General features: G+C 37.6%; 1 long non-coding RNA gene across 2 annotated transcripts in view; it reads left to right on the forward strand.

Moving 5' to 3' along the window:
* The first annotated feature begins 1,036 nt into the window (after window positions 1-1,036).
* Window positions 1,037-13,939, forward strand: part of LOC147000804 (uncharacterized) — a 71,764-nt gene continuing 58,861 nt past the window's right edge. For both annotated transcript variants that reach the window (XR_015045512.1, XR_015045511.1), the window contains exon 1: window positions 1,037-1,160. This is a non-coding gene — a long non-coding RNA (uncharacterized LOC147000804). The remainder of the gene's footprint in view (window positions 1,161-13,939) is intronic.

Raw genomic sequence — 13,939 nt, forward strand, 5'->3', positions numbered from 1 at the left:
CTGCTTCTCCTTTTTCAAATAGATTTCCCAGAATATATTAACTGCCAATAACTAACTGGAGAGAGACATAGTGACATGGTGACAGACTTAACAACCAGAAATAAAATGATGACGACAGTTATCAGAATCTGCCCAGCACCTACAGAAAACACAACAGGATATGAACTTAGTGACTTTGGATATTAGAAAAAAATTAAAATCCTGAGATTAAATCTAACATATTTACAAAAAAAGTTCATTAGTCTGAAAAGGGAATACTCTACGCAAATTTTTAAAATATATTTTCATAGCCATTTGGCTTTTATAATTTTGTTCTTGTAAAAGTTAACACAATTTTGATTCTGTAAGCTTCAATATCTCTTTCATAGTTGACAAAAAGGTGCCCCTTATAAAATATTTGAGCTAACCATTCTCCCACCCTTTCCACTGTTTTCTTCTCTCCCTTACTTTTACGTCATAGATTAAACCCAAATGTACACACAAAGAATGTGCATACAGAGAACCTCTCTTTCAAAAACCACCATTTAGGTGAAAGAACAACCTTATGTGGGAAAGAAATTTCTTTGATAATTTCAGAAACTAATCTCATAAAACTCAGTCTGAAACTGAATTGTCTAGTAAGAATCAAGTGACTTTTGTTTAATATTTAAATTTAAATTACTACAATATGTGAAATGTACCGTGTGTTCTGCCGCTTCTCCTTTGGTCTGATATGTTGAAAGTTTGGTCTCTAGCTCTTGGTGCTGTTGAGAAGGGGTGGAAATTTTCAGGAGCAGAACCTAGTTGGAATAAGTAAACTGTAGCCTGGGCCATTTTTTTTTTTTTTTTTTTTTTGTCTTCAAGAGTAGGGATGAATCGTTCATGGCTGTTGTAGGCATTTTCTTTACTTAAGCCCATCTCTTTGAAGCTCAAAATCTGTCCTTCCCATTGGTTACTGATCATTTATGACATACTTCCCCTTCCACACCCCCCTCCCCCCACAGTTCATTGTAGAATCTTGGGGTTTCCATAGAGCTGCTGTAATCTGTAATGTAAAACATCACAGGTCACGTGCGACCAGTGCCGAGCCCAGTGAACTCTGTCTGATACTGGAAATATACACTGATCAGATCAGCAGATCAGACCACGGATTAGAGACACTTCTCTCCTGAACATAACAGGTAAGAAATGAAAACTTTAAAAACTTTACCAGATGCATAAGTGTGACAGCAATTATCAGTTGCTCTTGGGAACCAGGATAGGCTTGTTGCTTCCCAAACAGAAAATCCTTGGCTTGCAAATTTGTAGGATTGCTGCATCACAAGCTCCTGCCAGGCACACCCTAGCTAGCATGCTACAACTAGGGAGATAGTATTTAGTAAAATAGCATTGAGTGAAAAACATAAGTCAAATGCACTACATTTCCAAAACAGCAAAGGTACATTAATGTGTAAATTCAACAGAATTGAGGTATGATAATTCCCCACTCTCCAGTCATTATATAAAGGCTGAAAAGGTCATTGTAAATGTCTACACGTTCACAATGCTAACACAAATACTTAATTTTTCATCTTCCAGTATTATTTTTGCTCAATTGATGGCCTTTCTGTGTTAATATTTTTTATTTAGCTTTATTTGTTTTGTTTATTTCATTTATTCATTTATGACTGCTCTGCTTCATGTACACCTGCATGCTGGGAGAAGCTGTCAGATCTCTTTATAGATGGTCATGAACCACCATGTGAGTGCAGGGAATTGAACTCAAGGACTTCTAGAAGAGCAGCCAGTGCTCTGAACTACTGAGCTATCTCTCCAGTTCCCCGATCTGTGTTCTTTCTCTTGTCTATCTATTCCTTTGGCATTTAAATATTGCAAACATTCAGGGTTCATTGTTATCACTTTTCTCTATATAGGGTATTCGTGGGTAAGGTTACTACTCCTTTAAATACAGACAGCAGCTGCCCCTCCTGAGGTAGTGGGCTGTGTCCAATCATGCAGAGGGCAAAGCAGGAAAAGATGAGACAACCTTCCTTTGTTCTTAGCGGGATTCTCTCCTGCCTGAAAGCATTCCAGTTACAGTTCTTCCTGGGACAACACTTAGCAAAATAGGTATCTAGTGGTACCAATAAGAACAAGATCACCATTTTTGTGTATCCGATATATGTCGGGACAAGAAAACTCAAGTAAAAAATTTCAAACCTCTATTTCAACCTTGGAAGAAAATTTTTGGAGAATGAAGAAGCCACCTACTACTGTGCCTTGTAGATAAAGCACAGCATTATATTTCCAGAACAGCCTACTTAAGAACCACCCCCATAAGCACCATCCCACACCCATCTCAGCAAGCACAGCTAGTTCTTCAAAGCTCAGAAACGACCTGAGGCTCCCTTCCCCCTGAAAAAACCAGAACCTACCTTCAGATGTTGAGCTAGTTGTACTGATCAAACTAGGTTAACTGGTCATGTAGGATGCTGGATGAAATTACTTCTGTATTGAGCAAACTGGGCTGTTAACATAGAATGCTGGATTAAATTGCCCCTGTATCACTGAAAATGCCTACATTTACATAAAGTTAGTAAGACACCGTGATTTAAAGGAAAACACATATACATTCCCCAACCTAATTCATGTCTTTCTTCATATGTATACCTAACAGACTTTCTCTGATAGCCTCATCCCACCTTTAACCCCATCAACTCCCAACTCCAAACAAGTTGGTTCCTTTCTGTCACCTGATATACAATGGTTCTTTCCAGACATGGCCACAGTTCTGACTCCAGCTGGTTTTATGAGCCAATGTTGATAACATTCACAAAAGAACTTAAGTGAAAAAAAATACCCTTTCAAATTAGACCCTGGTCAGAACCAAGGGGTTAGGAGATTGAACATGTTCAGCTAGAAAAAAAAAAAATGTTCAAATTGAAGTCAGAGTCAGGAAAAAATAAAGCAACTGAGTTGCAGTTTCCAAGGAAACATACAAGTAGAAAAGAGAAAACCAGACATCTGTCCCTCCATCACTTACATCATTGTGGAAAAAGGGCCTCGGGTTCTTAAGGTGGACAGGAAGGTGAAAGGAAGCATGCTACTCCTTACACCTCAGCCAAACAGGCTGTCAGTAGGCAATGGGGAGGAAGCTTCACTAAGTTCACTCAACAGGCTGTATGCTTTCCTATGTGCATGCATGAACATAATTTGGTGATATGCATCACAACTTGGAAATCAGACATGTGACTATCAAATATAAAGTTCTTATTTATAGAAATACCTAACAGTGCCAAAAACATCAATCACCCTCCTTTATCAACAAATTCTATGCAATGTCATTCAAAAATATTATATTTTTATGAGAGAGCAGGTAAATTCTAAAATATATCACTTTAGACAACTTTAAAAACTTTCAGTGTCTAGGAACTGGAGAGAAAAAAACGCTGGAATGCTTTTTTTAAAGGAATTTTTGGACAGTAATACAAAGACAGTTTCTTGAGGCCAAAGAATATATGATGAAATAAATTCACCAGAATCTAGAGACTAGTAGTCAGGGAACCCTTCATAAGTCATTGATTCATGTGTTCATATTCTAATTTAGAACCTACGCTCTGTTCGTTCATAATACATCATTCATACTGGACAAAAATTAATGTTTAGTTTCCATGTGCTCATTTTGTCCTTAATTCCCACTGGTAATTCCCTAATAAAACCAAGGCTAGATCATGTGGAAGTTTGCTTTTAATTAACTGAAACATCTCCATATTGATTTTTATTGTGGCTATAATGGTAATGCTAACAGTGAGTATATTTTCCTCTCTCCTACACTTTGGAATTTTTTTCGTAAGTGATTTTTTCTTTCTTTTTTCTCTTTTTTTTCTTTTTTTTTTCTTTTTAGTAATGGCTATTTGTTGTTCTATTTGTTTCTTGTTTTGTTTTGGGTTTTGGGTTTTTTTTTTTGTTTGTTTTTGTTTTTGCTTTTTGGTGGTGGTTTTTTGTTTTGTTTTGTTTTGTTTTGTTTTGTTTTTTTGATTGGTTGGTTGGTTGGTTTGGATTGGATTTGGATTTTTTTTTTAAAATAGATGTCTTTTTTTAGTACTGGCTAATTTATTTTAGTACTGGCTATTTGTTGTTCTATTTGTTCCTTTTGGGTTTTTTTTTGCATTTTTTTGTTTTTTGTTTTTTGTTTTTGCTTTTGCTTTTTAGTGTTGTTTTTTTGTTTGTTTGATTGGTTGGTTTAGCTTGGATTTTATTTTCAAAAAAAAAAAATAAAAAATAAAAATAATCTTCACATACATCTTTCTTTAGATTAGGTACATTTTCTTCTATACTCTTGTTAAAAATATTTATTGTGGTTTTGACCTTGGTTTATTCTCCTTTATCCATACCTATGAATTAAAGGTGTGGTCTTTTCATCTCGACCCAGATTTCCATTATGATTTGTGCCTGTATATTAAATTATTTGTGTGTTTGTTTATTTATTTGTCTATAGATTTAATACGTTCTTCAACTGAGATATCACTGTTCTGCCATCTTATCTTCAAGACCTGAAATTCTCTCCTTCATGTCTTTTCTTTTTAATTGGGTATTTATTTCATTTACATTTCCAATGCTATCGCAAAAGTACCCCACACACTCCCCCACCCACTCCCACTTCTTGGCCCTGGCGTTCCCCTGTACTGAAGCATATAAAGTTTGCACGACCAATGGGCCTCTCTTTCACTGATGGCCGACTAGGCCATCTTCTGATTCACATGCAGCTAGAGACATGAGCTCTTGGGGGGGAGGGGCGGGGTATTGGTTAGTTCATATTGTTGTTCCACCTATAGGATTGCAGATCCCTTCAGCTCCTTGGGTACTTTCTCTAGCTCCTCCATTGGGGGCCCTGTGATCCATCCAATAGCTGACTGTGAGCATCCACTTCTGTGTTTGCTAGGCCCCGGCATAGTCTCACAAGAGACAGCCATATCTGGGTCCTTTCAGCAAAATATTGCTAGTGTATGCAATGGTGTCAGTGTTTGGAACCTGATTATGGGATGGATCTGCTGGTAAAGCTTACCTCTGATTTTGTTATTTTGTTTTCCTGAGCTTTTCATTTTGAGTTTTACTTTAGTTTGGCTTTTATTTGGTAACTGTATTTCTTTATTAAACTTTACTTTCACATCTTGAATTGTTTCATTTCTTTCACTCAACTACTTATTTGTTTTTATGTGTGTGTGCTTGCTTGTTTGGTTGGTTTTACAGTCTTCCTTTAGGTATTTATTCCTATTTTCTTAAAGATCTTTGGACACATTCATAATTACTATTTAGTTATAATTGTTCTCCAGTAAATATTTTTTCTATTCATAATTGCTATTGCTTAGTCTTTGCCTTGTACTTCGGCTACTTTTATGAATTGCATTGGAGTTGCTGTCTTCTAAAACAGACATAATGTCTTGGTTGTTCGTATTTGTGATTTTGCACTAGTGTCTATGCATCTGGAGGTCTGGAGTTATGACATTTGTGAAGTTTCAATACATGCCTTTGTTGGATGGGTGCGGTCCCATGTCTACTTTTCTTCCTCTGGGTAGCTAGACCCATTGCACACAGGAATTAATTGGAGGGAGGGAAACTAGGCTGAGTTAGGTGGGTGCAGGCAAGATCATGGTCAGCAGTGATTGTGTTGGTGAAGAGCACACACCCACCCAGGATACAGCTTCAGAGAACTGGTTCAGTTTATTGGGAGGAGGGACAAACCTTTGAGGGGTGAGTATGGACTATACATCATTGTGCAGGGCCAGGATTCTGGCAATTACTCATTTGAACATAGATGCATTCCAGGTGCTGCTGGACATGACCTTTAAGGTGAAAGAAAGTTTAACCTAGCTACTAGCTTTGTGATCTCCTCTGGTAAGGCAAGGTTGGGGAGTACAGGACTTTGTGCACCAGGATATACAGGCTCCTGGGCAGGAGGGGAGCGATTCTCAGGGTGAGGTTTCCAGGCTTTGGATATACCTCTTCCATATACTTGTGTCAGGTCTGCTCCTCCTGGTCTATGACTTCTTGGCTGCTATTCTATGCTTCATGTAGGCCCAGTCTGACAGGGTATGGATCAGAAATACTTCTGTTTGTTTTACAGTCTTTAGGTCACTCTGCTTTTAGGGTTCAGATGATCCTGAGTCATAGGGCTGAAATTCAGGTCGAGGTTCAGATTTCGGACTATAAGTAGTCCCACGTTGGTGTGGTGGGTAGGGTAGATGAATGATAGGACAGAAGTGGGAGGAAGAGAACTGACTTTGACATCCTCTTAAACAGGACTTGAGTTATTCTGTTTGAAAAGTTGCAGATGCAGGACTATGGCTCCCCTGTCTCTGGCCATGGAGGGCAGTGAGTCTGAAAAGTTAGGAGGTGGTCTAGGAAAAGGGCTGATGGACCAGTTATAAGAGTACTGTGAAGAAACCTGAATGAACAGGAGGGTACTGGTGGCCTACCAAGTTGGTCCTAGACAACTCTGGCAGCTATGTGGTCATTTACAAATAGGGGCTCTGTGTGTCTCTGGACAGTCATAGAAAATGCCATTCAATATGAGGATTGCCTGAAGGTTAGGGTGAAGAACTTGCCATTATGATGTAGTGATTCTGATGGAGGTGAGATGTATTCTCCAGTTGTCATTTGCACTCTTCTAATAGGTAGTGATATTGAACGCTTTTGAAAAAAAAATAAATTTGTGTTTCTTCTGTTTTAAGTAGCCTATTTTATTAACCATTTATTGGTAGTTTTTGGTGCTTAATTTTTCAAGTTCTTATATTGTGTAGATTCTAACACTGCAACTGTAATGTAGGTGGAAGATTAACTCTCATTTTAATAGGTTGTTCATATTATTGATAAATTTTCTTTGTTGGTTGAAGTCATTTAATTTCAAACCTTTTTTTCCTACAATTTTCTGGGCAGTTTGTCATTTTATAGTTACAGGGTTCACAACCTTATTGGTTTTGCTGCTATCTCTTTTTTTTTTCCTATTTTTTTATTACGTATTTTCCTCAATTACATTTCCAATGCTATCCCAAAAGTCCCCCATACCCTCCCCCCCACTCCCCTACCCACCCATTCCCACTTTTTGGCCCTGGTATTATTTGCTATTTTCTTCTAGTGACTTTAGTTTTTCAGGTTTTAAAATCAGATTTAAAATATATTTTAAATTCATTGAGGATGTTTAGCTAGTTTTTTGTTTGCTTGATTGAAAATATGAATTTAATTTCACTTTTATACAGGGTATTATCCCATTTTCTTAGGATTACTTATTTTCAATAGCCCATATCATTATAGTTTCTCTTTTTTTCAATTGTCACATATAAGCATTAACTATTTGTCCTTTTTCCTGTTCGAAAGATTTACATTCCTGCTTTTGGGCCACCATCATACTATTTTGTGTTACTAAATCTATGTAGCATCACTTGTTGTAATCTAGCAGTGTCATTCTACTCAGAAGAACTTTCTTGGATTTATTTTTTTTTGTATTTCTTTTAAAATATTTTTATCTTGTATTTACCCATACATATAATGAGGTTGATCTATTTATTATCCATTACCTGCCTCCAACTCCTTCCATATTGCCTCCAATCACTCTTCCATCTCAATGTTAGCTCTTCTCAATAGAAATGTCTATTGAGTTGACTTACAACCACCTGTATGTGCATATGTGAAAGACCGTCTTCTTGCTACAGGAAATTGACTCTCTCCCTGAGCCATCAAATACCAATAACTCTTCAGATGGCTTGATCTTATGCAAGCCTTATTTATGTAGTCTCAGCTGTTGCAAATTTGTGTGTGCAACTGTGGTACCACGCCTGACAAATAGACTTAATGCCTCAGGAATCTATACACCACTCTGTTAAAATATTTCTCCACCTTCTTCTAAGATGCCTGTTTATCCTTGTGGGGATACTGTGAGATACACATATGACATTTACAGCTAACAGCACAACTGCTCTTGCACTGTACATGCTGAATCGTTGTGGGTCTTTGCAGTGTACTGTCTGCTGAAATAGTAGCTTCTCTAATGATAATGAAGAAATGTACTACTCGATGGGAAGAAGAGAGGAACTATGAATTAGTCAGTTTAGTACCATGTTCATTTAGAAAAGCAATTGTAGTAGATTGTCCACTAAGACCTATGAGCTAGCTCAGCACAGGTTGTTGGCCCAGTTAATGATACCACCCATGTTGCACATATTGGATCAAGCTATAATCCAGTTAGAAAGTGGTTGGCTATGCCCATCACATCGATGTGAGTTTTGCCTGGTAGTGTTCCTAGAACCTTCTAGCACTATGAAAACTATCAAGTAGGGATATGGCTTCCAGGTCAACATCAAGTTGATTTCTCTGTATCCTGTAACTCAGATATGTGTATATTCAGCAACACAGAATTCTTTCCATAAAAGAAGGTCAGTGACAGGCCCAAACTGGTATCCAGCTTAAGGGGAGGTCCCAAGGCCTGACACTATTACTGAGGCTATGGAGCTCTCACAAAAAGGACCTGTCATGACTGCCTTCTGAAAGACCCAACAAGCAGCTGAAAGAGTCAGATGCAGATATTTTCACCCAACCAATTGGCAAAAGCTTCTGAAACCTGTGGTTGAATTAGGGGAAAGCTGGAAGAAGCTGAGGAGTTGGACAACTCTGTAGGAGGACCAGCAGTCTCAGTTAACCTGGACCTCTGAGATCTCTCAAACACTGGACCTCCAAACAGACAGCATGCACCAGCTAATATGAGGCCCCCAACACACATACAATAGAGGACTTCCTGGTCTGTGTTCACTCAGAGATGAAGCACCTAAACCTCAAGAGGTTGGAGGCCCCAGGGAGTTTAGAGGTCAGGTGGGGTGGGGGTTGGGGGCATCCACGTAGAGATGGGGTGGAGTGGGAAGGAGGTGTGGGATATGGAGCAGTCAGCGGGTGGATGGGGGGAATAAAATATGGAGTGTGAAAAATAAAATAATTAAAAAATAATAATTCTTTCCATTGTTTAGGCTCCTGCTTCATTCAAGTGAAGGCATTCTTTGCTGTACAGGGACTTTTAGTTCCTTGAGATCCCACTTGTCAGTCAGAGTGTTGGATTTAATGTTTATATTATTGGGATACTGTTCCAAAATCCCTTCCTCTGAGCCCATAATTTAAAATATATTCCTCCTACTCTCCACTGTTCTCAATCTAGTTCACTGGATTAAAAATGGATTTAAGTATGAGGGAAGTGTGGAAAGGGGACTTGGAAGGCCATATCTTCTATTAGCCATCTCCTGCAGGTAACTCATGAGGCATTGGAGTGTTTCCTGATTGTGAAAGATACTGGTATAAAAGCTTTTGCTTTCTATAGTTGGTTTCTATACAATGATAAGAAAGTAATGAAGCTTTTTAATACCTGAGATGCAGGCCACTCATCAGCAGGACTAGTTGGCTTGGAATGGATATAGGTTTAAGTGAGGCTACAGAGCTGTCTGACATTCTTTGAATCCTGATAGTTGTCTCCACTAGTGGATTGCTGCGCATCCAAATTTAATGGACCCTTGCTGGCTATTAGAAGTGTTCTCTATTCCAAATATTCCTTTATTTCCTTACTTTTTTATATCACTAAGAATAGCATCAGTGTAAAAACACAAAGAGCATTAAGTGAAAGAGAGTATGGAACCTCTCCTATGAGCTGTCTTGAAACTGGACCAATCATATTGTATTTTAAATTATTGTCTTGGTATTAGATAATCTGCTATTCTGAGGATCCTTGACTCTGCATTAATGCTCTCACTTGGCTCAACCTTCTATTACCTGCCTCTCCAGTAGAGCCATATCTACCAATACTATCTGTCACACTATATAGATATTCTTATCCAGCTAAGTAAAAGTAAAAGCAGCTCACTGTTGATCCAGTACTCAGCTGTTGATGTATCTGGCCTTATTTCAAATGTTCTTCAAAATGACTCTGATGCTCCTGTTACCTGAGATTGACTTGTAGAATATGGTCACTGCCCCAAATTCATGATCAATTACCCAAAGGAGTTCTTTTGGTTGAGCTATACCATCAACTGGATTAAAACTCAACAAGCCATGATACATCTTCCATTTCTTTTTTATTGTTAGAAAGAGTAGTTTTCATTGTGGTATTCTATATATTTTCAACCTCTTGAGTTTAGCTTTAAAATTCCTATTTTAAATATGATATAACCATAGATCAACCATCATGTCAACATGATATCCCTGATCTAAAAGTGCAGGAAAAAATAAAAAATAAAAAAGGAAGCTGTACCAGATGTCCATGGAGAATTCTGGAACACTTCTAAATTGGTATCCTTGTATGGAGCATTAGACTTCAGTGCATTGCAGGATGAGGAGGCAAAGGGAGAAATGGAGAAAGGGAGAGGAAAGGTAGGAAGATCTCAAGAAAGGAGGGTGAAGGAAGGTATAGAGAAAAAGAAAAACAAAACACAGACAAAATAAAGACAAGCATTTAGAAGTATCTTTCCCCATCCAAACTTGGGAGAATCTGCAACCACATGTAATTTCACTGTACTATTTTCATAGACACCCTGACAGTGCCTCTGGTTTGTACTGAAAACTGAAAACTCTCCTCAAGCACTCCTACTTATCCTCCTAACAGAGGAAATAAGTCAAAGTATGACCCTCAAATTCAACACCGTTGTTCACCAACTATAGTAACATCATCCTTGGCACAGTCTGCCAACTTTAAAATATAACCAATAACTTTGTTATTTAAAAAAGCTATTGTGCTCCTATGTACCAGCAAACTTCATTTGAAATGTGAACTAAAAATACTACTTAAAACAATACATATTTATCTATACCATATATTTTTGTTGAGATAATGTAGCAAGATGGGTGTTTACAAGTAGCTAACAGCATTGAAACGGATAACTTATTTAAATATCCAGAAGAAGTAGAATATACTTACAACATTTCATAGTGAATAAATCCAAAAATGTCCCAGAGTAGGGACAGAAAGTAACAATTCCATTTGGAGTGAGGTTGTGAGGAAGTTACAAATCTGCTTGCAAAAGTAGAATTCATCCTCCTGTCCATGCTGAATTAATGAAACAAAATATTCAAAGTTATATTTCATGAGGAAGCAGCCCCAGGTTAATATAAAGGCCAGATCTTCAATAAGGTCATAGAAGAAAAAAATTCACAAACTACAAAAATGCATCCATACAGATACAAGAGCACATAACTCCAAGTAGAAAAGATCAGGAACAAAAGATACCCTAAGTCACACAGGTGTTAAAACACTAAATACATACAACAAAGAGTAATGAAAGTTGAAACCCTTCTAAGTTCTAACAGACCAAGTCAATTTAGCCTAATGTACACAGAAAGCAAACAAAGAAAAACAAAATAATTATTTTTCATATCTGAAGGACAAAGAAATGTTTTAATAATTCAAACAGCCTATATACATTTGATATGCATGTATACATATACATATATACCTATAGATGCATATAATATATACACATATAATACATAGCATGTTATATGCATTAGACAAAATATATAAATAATATGCTATAATCTGGTAAGTATTATAATCTAATATCTATTAGATGTATATAAATAGTATATATTAGACTAATAATATATGATAAGAAATATATGATATATGATAATGAGATATGATATATATATTAGATAAAACAGAATGTAATGTTTATGCCTCAGAAAGAAACAAGCACAGCCAAAGGTCCAACAAAATGAAAAAAAAAAAACTGCTATAATTAGTAAAGCACAAAGTGTCACTGAGAACACAAATAACAGCAAAATTCAACAACACAATGACTGCAAGAAAGACACATCTACCAGTAATAACTTTAAATATTATTGGTCTAAAAATATCCAGTAAAAACACATAAGCTAGCTGAATAGATCAAGAAATAAAGTTTGTATTTTGTATACAGGAAATATAGCTTTGTTTCAAAGATAGTCATCACCTTCCAGTAAAAGAATCATCAAAGGTATCCTAATCAAACTAGGACCAGAAAGTAAGCAGACATTGGTACCATAATATCTAACAACACTGAACAAAAACTAATTAGAAGACATAGTTAAACTTTATGATAATCAACAGATCAATTAGTCAAGAAAATATTACAATTCCAAACAAATTAGTAAAACTCGGGTGAGTCCAATTTCATGAAAAAAAAGAAAAAAAAAACCCTATCAGAATTAGAGTTGTTGATTAGCATCAACCCAGTAAGAGTAGTAATAGTGGGACACTATTTAAAGCAATCATTTTGTCTAGTAGACATATTTATACTATTCAAAATCTGGAAATCCTAAAAAAATAAAATAAATAAGAAAAAACAAAACAAACAAACAAACAAACAAAACCCAGAGATCTCTTCCCCCTGCAAGTACACCTCTCTGGCCTACATTAAAAGCTAGGCTAATTTTTTTTCCATTTTTCTAACAGAATCTCAAAGGGTGTATAAACTAAACCTAAAGAAAAGTCCCATGCCCAGAAGTAGCGTCAGGTGTAAAACACAAAATGAAATCAATGGTATTTTTTGGAAGTTAAATGTCACAGCATGCTGTGTCTCTTCTCCTTTCTCCTCTCCTCTCCTCTCCTCTCCTCTCCTCTCCTCTCCTCTCCTCTCCTCTCCTCTCCTCTCCTCTCCTCTCCTCTCCTCTCCTCTCCTCCACTCTCCTCCCCTCTCCTCTCCTCTCCTCTCCTCTCCTCTCCTCTCCTCTCCTCTCCTCTCCTCTCCTCCACTCTCCTCTCCTCTCCTCCACTCTCCTCTCCTCTCCTCTCCTCTCCTCTCCTCTCCTCTCCTCTCCTCTCCTCTCCTCTCCTCTCCTCTCCTCTCCTCTCCTCTCCTCTCCTCTCCTCTCTACTCTTTTTTCTTTCATTCATTTTTCTTTTTCTTTTTTTAATTCTATGATTCTGTGATTATGTATTATGCTTTCTGACTGTTTCTCTTGGTTATGTTTGTATGCAAGTATGTGTCTCAGCATTTTATGTGGCTTTAATATGTTTTTCTGTCTCTTCTTCTTTTCTGTTTGTTTTGTCCTACTCCCATTTCTTTGTTTTATTTTATCTTATCATTATTTAGATGATTGTTTGTATTCTAATGAGAAAGAGAAAGAGAGAGAGAGAAGGATAAGGAGAAAAGGAGAAGGAGAAGAAGGAGAAGTAGAAGGATAGGAGGAGAAGGATAGGAGAAGGAGAGGAGAGAGAGAAAGAGAAAGAAAGAGAGAGAAAGAAAGAGAAAAGGAGGAGTGTGGATTGGTGTGGTGTGATGAGGGGACATTCTTGGAGTTTGGGGAAGAGGAAAGCATAATCATATTGTAATCATAATCATACAGAAAGAATAATTATGAAAACATATATATTTTCAATAAAAAACAACAAAAATAGGCTCAAGAGGAAACTCATTTCTAGATTATGCAGCAAGAGTAAGGGAGCTTTGACTCAGTCAAAACTCTGACCCATAGTTGTTCCTGTCTGAAAACACTGCAGGGATGGAAATGGTGAGGATCCTGAGGAAAAAAAGGTCCAGCAACAGGTCCAAAGTAGGATCCATCTCAAGGGGAGCTCTTTAGGCCTGACACTATTACCAAGGCTATGGAGCGCTCATAAAAAGAGACCTATTATGACTGCCTTCTGAAAGACTCAACAAGCAGCTGAAAGAGTCAGATGCAGATATTTTCACCCAACCAACGGACAGAGGCTTCTGAAACCTGTGGTTGGAAGAGGCTGAGGAGTAGGGCAACTCTGTAGGAGGACCAGCAGTCTCAGTTAACCGGGACCCCAAGATCTCTCAGACACTGGATCATCCTCCAGGCAGCATACACCAGCTGATATGAGACACCCCCCCCCCCCACACACACACACACATATACAGCAGAAGAGTGCTGGGTTCAGTCAGAGAAGATGCACCTAACCCTCAAGAGACTGGAGACCCTAGGGAGTTCAGAGGTTTGGTGGGGTGGG

This window comes from Mus caroli, unplaced genomic scaffold, assembly GCF_978045245.1.
Source record: "Mus caroli unplaced genomic scaffold, Mus_caroli_1 scaffold_16, whole genome shotgun sequence".
Lineage (NCBI taxonomy): Eukaryota > Metazoa > Chordata > Mammalia > Rodentia > Muridae > Mus > Mus caroli.